Genomic DNA, 13,174 nt, shown 5'->3' with positions numbered 1-13,174 from the left:
TTTTCAGCCCCAGATTTTTAATAACTCTTATGTGCCAATATGGGTGGAGGCTTATTTGGCCTGCAACAGGCCTAGAACATATTTAAACTTTCTTAAAAAATAACTTTTAGAATTTCCCTCAGTGAAAAAGGCCAACCAATATTTTCAGCTCATGTCCTTTGCACATTTTTTCAGTGGGATATTAGTTTATAATATAAAATCACTAATTCTGAATTTGAACATAGTAGTAATCTAAGGATTATAAAACTATGCCATCTGTTATTTGAAAGTTATCTGTTCCCCCGGTTTGCAGTGAGGTCTCTGAAGTCTCACACAATCGATTGTTTTAGCATAATTAGGATACCAAACCCTCACATGGGTAATGGCCACTAATAAATTTAAGCATTGCTGAGGGGAGGCTTTTGGTAATCCAACATTATCCTGCATAGTTTTGTTTCCCAACACCCCATTCAACCAAACGGTCAGTGCGGAATCTGTGTGTTTGGAAACCAGGATGTTAAGCAGCTATTAATATTGTAAGACAGATTTAAAAGGCTTTGGAAATTAAAGTCGAAACAATAATAGGTTTAAATGATTAAAATGGATTACAAAAGAAAGAAAAGTTCACAGCTTATTAATCACCACACTGAGGCAAGCTATGATGCATTTAATCAGGTTTGTCCTATCACTCTGGATTGAAGCATACAGTAAGAGGCTTGTCAAAACAGTTTCTTATAACCAAATCAGAGGGTCAGAAATTACAATAAGACATGTAAGCACTTTAAGTATTAGAAAAGGAAAGTCTGCTGAAAAAATTGAACTGTTGGCATATGCAACTGTACAAGATTCCTCCCCTCCTCTAAGAATCGTTCTTAGAAAGTTATATCTAATGCACTTTATATTCACCAAACACATTCACTATGTTTAGCACAATTTTCAACAGATGCTCTAGATTCTATGCTCTCCTCACTTCTATACCTTACTTCAAGTTAGGCTTTCATATGCACAAATTGTGCAACAGTTGTATAAACATATTTATAAAAAAATTAATGTTTTTTGCAAGCCAATTTCAGCCTATCGACAGCTTAAGCTCTTGCCATATTCCTTTGAATATTATTCTTTTGAGTATTTAATATCTGAGCTGTGTCATTAATGATTTAAGTTGTTGTACTGTTCCTGTTCAAGAATAAACTAACCTTTATACACTGTTTTTGCTTCCACCAGCAACAAACTTGTTTTGTGGTTAAATGAGTTTCAGCTTTGGATGCAAAATTAATTTTAGAAACATCAGTACAAAAAGAAAACAAATCCCACAAAAACAACACACTGTACTTCCCTAAATATTCACAGAGAATTAAGTACACAAAACCTAAACAAGAGTCTATTTAGAAACTGCAGAAATGTTCATGAATCCTCTCTCTCTCACTGTTGAATCAGATCTACTTGCCAGCATCATTTGCAAAAAATGTTGTGTTAGGCTCTGTCTGCCAACACAAATGGCAACTTCTCTCTCTAGGAGTGGTTGAAAAATCTGGAGCTAAGTGACAGTGATCCTCCCCAGCTAGATACCCTGTTCCTCCAAAGAATTCAGACTAACATACTTTCCTCCCCTCCCTTCAAGATGAAGTTCCCTTAAAGCCTACTTGCCAAAAAGTGTGGTTGCAGGGTTTTCAGGAAGCAATCTTGAGAATCCTCCAGCTTAGGGTTAGGGTTGAAGAGAATTTTGAATGGCTATTCTTTATCTGCCATAGTTGAATTAATCATTCAAGTCAACACCTGGAGCATCTTGAAGCCTGGAATACCATTACTTTGCATGTGTTTTTCTTAAAAGCAATGGTCATAGGATCCAGTTCAATATATACACTACAGCTAAAGTCAAGAGTTGATGCTAGGAGTCACCTAAGAGCGGCAGTGATGCTGTAGTACAGTAAATCCTTTACAGTAGTTTTCATCATCAAAAAGAAAAATCTTAGAAATGGAATTAAAGCCTTGTCTAGATATAAACTAATGCTTACTACTCATCCACCATAACAGGAAAATTAAAATAGGGTTCCTGAATGCATGACTAACCCTCTCCACTATAAGTCAAGTGACAAATATAAGTAAGGCTGTCAGTTCAGAATAGGAGAAAACCCCAATAGCTACTCCCTAACCAGAAATTGATATTCCACAAGTAAGTCTAGAATGTTATTTTCCAGCAGTAAACCCCAGTGAGGTTGTATAATGGAAGTGCTGACTGTACAACCTTGAAGATTACTATTGGTATTGCACGGCTATAAATAGATTTTTTTTGGTTTGTTTATTTTTCAAAACCAAAAGGCAGACCTTTCCATTATTTATGCAGTAGAACCTCAGAGTTACAAACCCCAGAGTTACAAACTGATCTGTCAACTACAGACTTCATTTGGAACTGAAAGTATGCAATCAAGCAGCAGCAGAGACACAAAAAAAAAAAGCGCTAATACAGCAGCGGTTGGCAACCTTTCAAAAGTGGTGTGCCAAGTCTTCATTTATTCACTCTAATTTAAGGTTTCACATGCCAGTAATACATTTTAACGTTTTCAGGTCTCTTTCTATAAGTCTATAATATATAACTCAACTACTGTTGTATGTAAAGTAAATAAAGGTTTTTAAAATGTGCAAGAAGCTTCACTTAAAATTAAATTAAAATGCAGAGCCCCCCGGACTGGTGGCCAGGACCCGGGCAGTGTGAGTGCCGCTGAAAATCAGCTCGTGTGCCGCCTTTGGCACGTGTGCCATAAGCTGCCTACCCCTGAAGTACAGTATTAAACAAACTACTAAAAAAAATAAAGGGAAAGCAGCATATTTCTTTTGCATAGTAATGTTTCAAAGTTGTATGAAGCCAATGTTCAGTGTAAATTTTTGAAACTATAAAGTTTTGTTCAGTTATGAACATTTCAGAGTTATGAACAACCTCTATTCCCAAAGTGTTTGTAACTCTGAGGTTCTACTGTAGTTATACAGAAGAAAAATAACTTAAGCTAGGTATTTGTAGCTTCTAAAGGATTGTCTACACATAAAAGTTAACCTAGAGTAAGGTAAAGGGTGATCTTAGAGCAGATAATCAGGAATAGTTTAACTCCATGTGTGGATGCTCTTATTCTGGAATAAGACTACCTTATTCTGAATTTAGCTTAATCCACTTCCAAATGGATTAAACTAATTCAGAATAAGGCACTCATTCTTGAATAGGAGCACCCACACATGGAATTAATCACGAATAACTCAGAGTGTGGACAAGCAGGGGCGGCAGGTTTGTGGAAATTTTGGTGGTGCCCAAAACCAGCGTGCTCCCCCACCACACCTCCCTAAGGCTCTGGGAGGGAGTTTGTGTGTGGGAAGAGGTCCGGGGTGCAGGCCCTAGGCTGGGGCAGGGTGCAGGCTCTGGGAGGGAGTTTGGGTGCTGGGGTGGGGGTGCAGGCTCTGGGCTGGGGCAGGGGGTGTAGAAGGAGGGGTTGAGGGATGCAGGCTCTGGGACGGAGTTTGGGTGCAGGCTGTGGGTTGGGGCAGGAGTGGGTGAGGGGAGCAGGCTCCGGGCTGGGGCAGGGGTGCAGGAGAAGGGGTTGAGGAGTGCAGGCTCTGGGAGTGAGTTTGGGGGCAGGATAGGGTGCGTGGGAAAGCGGTGGGGCTGCAGGCTATGGGAGAGGGTTTGGGGGCAGGATAGGGTGCGTGGGAAAGCGGTGGGGCTGCAGGCTATGGGAGGGGGTGATGGGGGTGCGGCGCTTACCTGGGGCTCCTAGGCATGGTGTGCCGGGGGGCCTTCATGGGCTGCTATTCCCAGGCACTGCCCCTGCAGCTTCTTATTGGCTACAAGGGCACTCTGAGTGGGAGTGGGAGCAGCGCGCACAGACACAGACCCACCCTGCCCAGGGGCCAGCAGCCATGTGGAGCGAGCAGGCAGGAAGCTGCTCAACTCTGCTGCGCTGCCCTGCAGGTGGTGGGTGGGGACCCTGGGCCATTTTAAATCACCTGGGAAACACGCAGTGGAAGCACCTGGGGGTGGAAGGCAGGGTCAAGGGAGAGACCCGGCCTCAAACATTGCTGGAGCCGGGCCCTGGGCCAGAAATATTCCTGGTGCCCAAGCACCACGGGCCCATATAACTCGCCACCTATGTGGACAAACCCTTACTAAGATTCACTTGCCAGATAGCAGGACACGTTTCAAGGTTTAGAAAGAGCAAAATTAGTAAAAATTTTAGGATTAGACAATTTAAAGCATATTTTGTTGTTTGGGCTAATCAGTGATGTAATGATATCACTAACCACATGTTATTACCATCTAAACAACAACCCTGAGGCAGTAGAAAACCCAACCCTCTCATCAGCATGTTAATCATAAGTAAGGTCAAACATACCTTTTTCACTTCTAAGGGAAACTGATCTAACTTTAAAGTAACATTGTCAAGCAGTTGATGGGCCTTTATTTCCTTGTCCCTAAAAAAGTATTTCCCCTTTGATGTAGGCAAGTGACCAGCCCTCCAAACACAAGGATTTTATCTGTCCTGAAATTCCAGCTATGCTAAATGAACTTAAGGAAGCTACTGTAGGACATTGTGCTTGTTGGGACAATAAGCATGCAGGGGATGAAATCCATATTTATCTGTTTCCAGAAGTTTTGTTCGTGTGAGTTAGCGTAAGTTTGAAATAGATGATACCCTTCTGTTTTGGAAGGATGGCATGTTTCTCTTTGTATTGATTGAAATTATGACCTTTTTATCTATACATATTAAATCTTGCAATTTCTGCTTGGAGGAATGAGGGGGGGGGGGGGGAAGCCAGCAACCATTCAGACATTTTTGTACAAGGGAATAATCTGGAGTCAACATTTTAGGCAAAGCAGATGGCTAACTTTCACCCTAAGCAATTTACTAGCTTCAATAAACTTAAATCTTTAGTTTTGGTTTTATTCAGCTGATTTTACTATCTATAGAAATAAATTATGCATGTTAAAAGATGCCCTTACCACAGTAGCCACTACAAGAAAAATCAAGTGGCAAATCACAGAAAAAAGAGAAATTCCTAGTAAGCAACAGTCTGAGTGAGGATGAAATCCAGTACCAAATACTAGTAGCACTGAAATTCTTAAGTTCACAGATATGGAAAATACAACAGAATTCTTTTGTTTATGTAGATCAGTTAACAGCCTATTTATTTTGTTGTGATTATTAAATTTTAGCATGTTGCAGTAAAAGATTAAAATGTTTAGCGTGAGGAACAATCCTGCATTGGCAGAGAAATAGACTAATGTTCTTTTCCACCTCTGACTTCCATGAGAGCACAAAGATGCAACAATTTTAGTGACGAAGCCTACAGGATGCAAATGCCTAAAAATTTTGTTTTGTTTGGGTGTGTGTTGAAAGCAATATTAAAATTCTAGGAGATCAAAGTAAAAATGTGGAAAACAGTTATACTGAAATTAAAAAATTAGAAATGTTACTGTATTTCCCACTGATAAGAACTTGTCAATTGGATAATTCATTAGTGCAGCAACTAATAATTTCAATTGAAAACACATCCTGACATGTTAAGACAAGAGGAAGATCAGAAATGCAGCAGAAGAATTTCACAGCATTTCTTAGGGAAAATATGCACTCCAAGATCCTGGAAAAGATAGGAGAGAGAGAAAATTCACCTTAAAGAACTATGACTATCTGCAGTTATCTGCATTTCTGGCTGCAGCTCTGACCTTGTCTTCATACAGGTCCTCCAGCTTTTCAATTTCACTTCTTAATGCTTCAGTATTAACTTTAAAATGTTATACATGTCACAGATATTTTAAAACTAGTGACTAAATGTTGGGGAGGAATTTTCCTCTAAGTCAGATTGGCAGAGACCCTGTTTGGGGGGAGGAGAGGAGCGTGGCGGGGATGTCACCTTCTTTGGCAGTGTGGGGCACAGATCACTTGAGGGTTTTAACTAGAATAAATGGTAGACTCTGTAACTTGAAGACTTTAAAATTAAGATTTGAGGACTTCAGTAACTCAGACAGAGATTATGGGCCTTTTGCAGGAGTGTTGGGGGTGAGGTTCTGTGGCCTGCAACATACAGGAGGTCAGACTAGATAATCATGCTGGTCCCTCCTGGACTTCAAGTCTTTGAACCTAATGTTTCATATTGGATTGACTGGGAACCCCGTAAACTGCAGACAAAACACCACTAGGTCAGAAAATAGTATTTTTCTACAGTTAGAACTCATCAGTTTTTTCATGGCATTAAAATCAGATTTGAAAATGTAAAGTATGAGACTCTACAAGCAGCAGAATTAAATTTCACTCATTTTTACTTCAAATGTACCTATACATGAAAAAAAAAAAAAGCTGAATGTTAAACCATATTCATGATGCTTTAAATTTTAAAACCATCTTTTAATCATTTGAATTTTGTCTGAGGAAAGAAATTCCTCCAGGCATAATCCTTATATAAAAAGATCTGTTGAAACAACAAGTAATAATAATGAATTAAAAGCACTCTTTTCTCTCTTCTATTCTGTTTCCAATACAACAGACATATAAGCACAAATTGATAATATAAAATTCAACTTTTAACAAGATATGAATTCTAATAAAAACATTCATGTTCAGCATTATCTAACGACAGCTGGGACTCAGCCTATGAAAGTGTCTTTTTGTCCCAAGCAGCAATGTTCTTGTCATATACATTAAGTAAAATGCCTCTCTAGTTTGTCATGAGGGTGAGGCCAAATTACACACCAGCACAATCATGTTTATTACCCAAGATGAAAGTGCATTTCTACTATTGAAGTCATTTTTATATGTTTCAAGTAAACTTGAAGAAAATTAACGTTGCTTGATCCGTGCGCTGATTTTATGCAACTGAAACCAGGTTTTAAACAAGATGTCTCTGGAGCAGGAATTAAGAACTTTGATCTCTCTCAACAAACCCAAGTTAGATTTTCAGGTTCCATTTTTTTTTTTTACTCCCAGGCCAGGAACACTCAAGTGAAGATCAAAGTAAATCATTCCATCATTTTTTTTAAGATTGGAATTTACCTGTGTTAAGTGTTGGCAGCATTTGTTCAAAAGTATCACAGATTTTACTAAGGATTTTCCCCACATTTTCTTGCAAAATATTTTACAGTTTGAGTGCTGACAAGAAAAAAGACAAAGACCTCCAAAAGAAAATCACTTTCACTTTTGATTCAAACCTTTTGAGTTTTGAAAGAGCTGCCAGAGGGGATATTATCCTTGTAATCACTGGAGTTCTAGTTCTAGCTAAGGGCTAGAATTTGAGATCTCCTGGTTTCTATTGCCAACTCTGCAACAAACTAGTTGTAATATTTTGTACTCCATACTTTCCAAACTATAAACTTATCACCAGCAGGGTCAACTCAATTTTGACCCCGGTCCCTCTTCCTCAGATTCTGCCTATTAAGCATCCAAAGAGATGCAGCAGACTGAGAAAATGCAGAATCATGAGTCTAGCAGCTCTTCTGAAAAACTGGGGGAAGGTGTAGCACAGCTATGCTGAAATGAATACATGTATTTACCCCTGCTCCTGTATTGTCCACTCCATGCATCAGATGAAGTGGGTTCTAGCCCACGAAAGCTTATGCCCAAAAAAATTTGTTAGTCTCCAAGGTGCCACAAGGACTCCTCTTTTTTTAAGAAGAATGTGTCATCACGAGTGGACAATAAGAATTAATAGCTGCATGAGAAGAAGAGCACAAGCCATTAAGAGGAAAGCATTTCAATAACCACCAAGTGCCATCCTTGATGGGCTGCAGTGTCTCAACAGCCAGGAATAGAGCAGTTGCTGCCTTCTTTGATCTTATGATCTCAACCTTTCCAGACTACTGTACCCCTTTCAAGTGTCTGATTTGTCTTGCATACTCCCAAAGTTTCACTTCACTGAAAAAAATACTGAAAATGAGTACTTGTGGCACCTTAGAAACTAACAAATTTATTTGAGCATAAGCTCACGAAAGCTTATGCTCAAATAAATTTGTTAGTCTCTAAGGTGCCACAAGTACTCCTTTTCTTTTTTGCGAATACAGACTAACACGGCTGCTACTCTGAAACCTGAAAAAATACTGACTTACAAAAATCAGACATAAAAATACAGAAGTGTCACAACACACTAGTACTGAAAAATTGCTTACTTTCTCGTTTTTACCAGGATTATAAAATAAATCTGTTCAAATACAAAATTGTACTTACATTTCAGTGTATAGTATATAGAGCAATATAAACAAGTCATTTTTGTATGAAATTTTGGTTTGTACTGACTTCACTAGTGCTTTTCATGTAGCCTGATGTAAAAGTAGGCAAATATCTAGATGACTTAATGTACACCCAGAAGACCTATGCGTACCCCTAAGGGTCGAGAACCACTGTGCTGTAACTCCTAACTAAGAAGGCTGAACCAGTATCTCTTGGAGCTTTTTGGCTGGACTGGCCACAAAGCTCTAATTATTATTGCCTTCCTGGGCTACTGAGGGAGAATCCCAGTTTAAGAGAAGGGAAAGGAACCCTCCACACCATTAAGGCCAAAAGGAGCCCACAACACAGTGTTAAAAATTCATGGTTCTAGAGTCCATCTTGCTGCAGGTGGCCCCATTAGACATTCTTATGTCCAGTCAAATTGAAATATAAACACTGAAATCTTAAATCCTTTTGTTCCTTCTTTCAAGTTGAATGGTTTTTGCTCAGAGAGAGGAAGAAATGGAGGAAGGGAAGAGAATGGTATCATTTTATCATGCAGGAGACAAAGCTTAGGATTCTGGGATAGCAAACCCATTGTCTCCATCAGATGACAAGTAGGAAATATACCAGTCAAAATGCCTGTGTATTGAAGAATGGAAAGACCTGCTTGGTTCTTTATTATTATTTCTACAGTAAATCAGGTAGCTTACAGGAATGCAGAAGATCTGTTCCAAGGATGCCATTATTAAATTGCAGCAATAAAAACAATATATTGAAGGATAGAGGAAGATAATAATGAAATATAGCTTCCATGTATACCTTTATATCAACACTGTGCTAGATCTTCCAAAGCTATTAAGTCAGAACTAATGATATACTGGTACACACATTTGCTGCAATATCTCGACACAAAAGTTCAGCTTTAAATAAGGTAGGAGGTTCCAGATGTTTTCCAACTTAGAAACCAGAGAGGGAAGAAACCAAATTTCTTAACTACTCTTCCTCACAATTCATGCATCAAGATGACACAGGATACGGTGCATAACTGAAATCATATACAATCTAGATTGACTAAGGAGCAGTGTCACATTGATCCATCTGATAGTCACATTTTAAAAGCTCTTTTTGAAGAATTAACTGAATTGCAAAATACTAAAATAAAAAGGCTAAATAAATAAATAAATAAATAAATAAAACTTTCCCTAAAAATAACTTCAATTACAAATCATATATATAAAAAATTTCATCATGTCCCTAGTTTCTCATATATGTGTCTTTTTATTATTAGATTGCTATCTGTAGTAATTCTTGAGCAATCAGACTGGTTTACTTCATTACTATAGTAACTAGGAACATCCCTCTATTCTTTCCTATTTGTTGTCGTCGTTGTCAATACTGGTATTAGAAAGGGGAGAGGGAAAAGAACACAAAGCCAGTCTTAAACAGCAGGAAATGTCTACAATCATACCAAAACTAAAAGTCAGTCATGTTTATATATAGCAGATTCAGTCTAAAAGAAAAAAACAAAAACAAATATTCTTGGTATACTGGGGCATGACAATCAATCTTTTGGATGGAGAACAAGACATCCTAATTCACAGTGAATTGAATGTGAATACAAATTAAGACTCTCTTGTTTAGGGGCAAGTCCCATGCCACAGAAACCAAAGCTCTATCATTTGTTTTGCAAGTGCTGAGGGGGGGAAAACACACACAGGAAAAGCAAGAGGTTTAATAATTTTTTCATAAGTTTTGTGAAAACAATTCTCTTATCTAAAGTAAATTGTGAGCTTAGACTACCCATGTGCTGCTTTAGATTCCATGTAAAAAAAATTCAAATCATCAATCCAAAACCAGCCATTTTCTACTTTGACAGGTAGTGTTACAGAGCGCACTCATCTCAGGTGAGCACCCCCTGGCGGAGTGTATGTGTGCCTGCAGTTTTTTTCCTCAATTTCTCTGCTCAAGGTGTCCCCTGTGGCTGCTGCACTCATCAGGTGAGTCTTTGGTGACTTAGCCTTCCAGCCCAGTCACACACAGTCTGTGTGTGAAAACCAAGAACTCCTTCTGGGGTATATGGTCCAACTGAGACTATCTCAATGTCCTCAGCAACGTCCTGAAGCCCCTTCTCCACCACCCCACAGCTCAATCCATTAACAGTCCAACAGGGCCCAACACAAAATCCTTCTGTTGGCAACATCTCTGTAGCCTTCCCTGGACTCAGTCCTTAGTCAGTCTGTCTGTCAACAGGCCCCATCACAGTATCCTCCATTGGGGTCTGGCTACCTGGCAAAGGTTTCTGCTCTGGAATGGAGCAGCACATCCAGGGTTTCTTCCCTGGAGACACTCTGCCATCACTTGAGTCCTCAATGACTGCAGCTCTCCCACTGACCCATTACTCTTAAACTCAGTTCACTTACCCCAACTGAGACACAGTCTCAGTTCAGTCCCCTTCTCAGGGTATGTCTACCTACGAAATTAGGTGAAATTTATAGAAGTCAGTTTTGTAGAAAGCGTTTTTATACAGTCGATTGTGTGTGTACCCATACAAATGCTCTAAGTGCATGTAGTTGGCAGAGTGTGTCCACAGTACCGAGGCAACCATTGACTTCCAGAGCATTGCACTATCGGTAGCTATCCCACAGTTCCCACAGTCTCCGTCGCCCATTTGAATTCTGGGTAGAAATCCCAGTGCCTGATGGGGCTAAAACATTGTCGCGTGTGGTTCTGGGTACATATTGTCAGGCCCCCCTTCCATCACTCCCTCCGTGAAAGCAAGGGCAGACAATCATTTTGCGCCTTTTTTCTTGAGTTACCTCTGCAGGCGCCATACCATGGCAAGCATGGAGCCCACTCAGCTAACCATCACCATATGTTTCCTGGATGCTGGCAGATGCGGTACTGTATTGCTACACAGCAACAGTTTATTGCCTTTTGGCAGCAGACAGTGCAGTATGACTGGTAGCCGTCGTCAACGTAGTCCAGGGTACTCTTAACTGACCTTGATGAGGTCGGGATGCCTGGGCAAACATGGGAGTGATTCAGCCAAGTCAATTCCCTTTTAAGTTTCATTTCATGGCGATTCTGTCCTACCGGCAGTGCACGTCTTTTAATCTGCAGCCAGCAGAAGACGATGGCCAGCAGTCATACTGCACCGTCTTCTGCTGAGCACCCAGGAGATGATGATGGCTAGCGGTCGTACTGCACAGTCTGCTGCCAGCAAGATGTATAAAGATAGGTGAAGTGGATCAAAACAAGAAATAAACCAGATTTGTTTTATATTCATTTTCTCCTCCCTCCGTGAAATCAACGGCCTGCTAAACCTAGTTTTGAGTTCTATCCTTGAGGGGGCCATTCTGTTTCTTGCAAAGCCACCCCCTTTATTGATTTTAATTCCCTGTAAGCCATGTCATCAGTCATCCCTCCCTCCATCAGAGCAACAGCAGACAATCGTTCCGTGACTTTTTTCTGTGCAGATGCCATACTACGGCAAGCATGGAGCCTGCTCAGATCACTTTGGCAATTAGGAGCACATTAAACACCACACGCATTATTCAGCAGTATATGCGGCACCAGAACCTGGCAAAGCGAAACCAGGTGAGTAGGCGATGTCAGCACAGTGATGAGAGTGATGAGGACATGGACACAGACTTATCTCAAAGCACGGGCCCTGGCAATGTGGGCATCATGGTGCTAATGGGGCAGATTCATGCAGTGGAACGCCGATTCTGGGCTCGGGAAACATGCACAGACTGGTGGGACTGCACAATGTTTCGGGTCTGGGACCAGTGGCTGCGAAACTTTTGCATGCGTAAGGGCACTTTCATGGAACTTTGTGACTTGCTTTCCCCTGCCCTGAGGCGCAAGAATACCAAGATAAGAGCAGCCCTCACAATTGAGAAGCGAGTGGCAATAGCTTGCAGTGGAAGCTTGCAATGCCAGACAGCTACCCGTCAGTCGGGAATCAATTTCGAGTGGGCAAATCTACTGTGGGGGCTGCTGTGATGCAAGTAGCCAATGCAATCAAAGATCTGCTGATATCAAGCGTAGTGACCCTGGGAAAAGTGCAGATCATAGCGGATGGCTTTGCTGCAATGGGATTCCGTAACTGTGGTGGGGCCACAGACGGAACCCATATCCCTATCTTGGCACCAGAGCACCAAGCCGGCGAGTACATAAACCGCAAGGGGTACTTTTCAATAGTGCTGTAAGCACTGGTGGATCATAAGGGACGTTTCTCCAACATCAACGTTGGATGGCCGGGAAAAGTACATGACACTCGCATCTTCAGGAACTCTGGTCTGTTTCAAAAGCTGCAGGAAGGGACTTTCTTCCCAGACCAGAAAATAACCGTTGGGGATGTTGAAATACCTATAATTATCCTTGAGGACCCAGCCTGCTCCTTAATTCCATGGCTCATGAAGCCATACACAGGCAGCCTGGACAGTAATCAGGAGCTGTTCAACTACAGGCTGAGCAAGTGCAGAATGGTGGTAGAATGTGCATTTGGACATTTAAAAGCGCAGTTTACTGACTCGCTTAGACCTCAGTGAAACCAATATTCCCACTATTATTACTGCTTGCTGTGCCCTCCACAATATCTGTGAGAGTAAAGAGGAGACGTTTATGGCGGGGTGGGAGGTTGAGGCAAATCTCCTGGCCACTGGTTATGTGCAGTCAGACACCAGGGTGGTTAGAAGAGCACAGGAGGGCGTGGTGCGCATCAGAGAAGTTTTGAAAACCAGTTCCATGACTGGCCGGGCTACAGTGTGAAAGTTCTGTTTGTTTCTCCTTGATGAAACCCCCCGCCCCTTGGTTCACTCTACTTCCCTGTAAGCTAACCACCCTCTCCTCCTCCCTTCAATTACTGCTTGCAGAGGCAATAAAGTCATTGTTGCTTCACATTCATGCATTCTTTATTAATTCATCACACAAATAGGGGGATAACTACCAAGGTAGCCCAGGAGGGTGATGGAGGAGAGAAGCACCAGGAGGGGTGGTGGAGGAGGGAA

General features: G+C 41.1%; 1 protein-coding gene and 1 long non-coding RNA gene across 8 annotated transcripts in view; both read right to left on the bottom strand.

The window, feature by feature from the left end:
- ADK (adenosine kinase) overlaps nt 1-13,174 on the bottom strand; it is a 553,898-nt gene that overhangs the window by 498,510 nt on the left and 42,214 nt on the right. The window lies entirely within an intron of this gene.
- On the bottom strand, nt 7,096-10,696 carry LOC122461208. The gene is made up of 2 exons (XR_006283025.1): nt 8,040-10,696; nt 7,096-7,868 (listed from the first exon to the last, which is right to left on the bottom strand). It is a non-coding gene; the product is annotated as an uncharacterized LOC122461208 (long non-coding RNA).

This window comes from Dermochelys coriacea, chromosome 7 (assembly GCF_009764565.3).
Source record: "Dermochelys coriacea isolate rDerCor1 chromosome 7, rDerCor1.pri.v4, whole genome shotgun sequence".
NCBI classification, from domain to species: domain Eukaryota; kingdom Metazoa; phylum Chordata; order Testudines; family Dermochelyidae; genus Dermochelys; species Dermochelys coriacea.
This window is presented reverse-complemented; position numbering and strand designations above follow the sequence as displayed.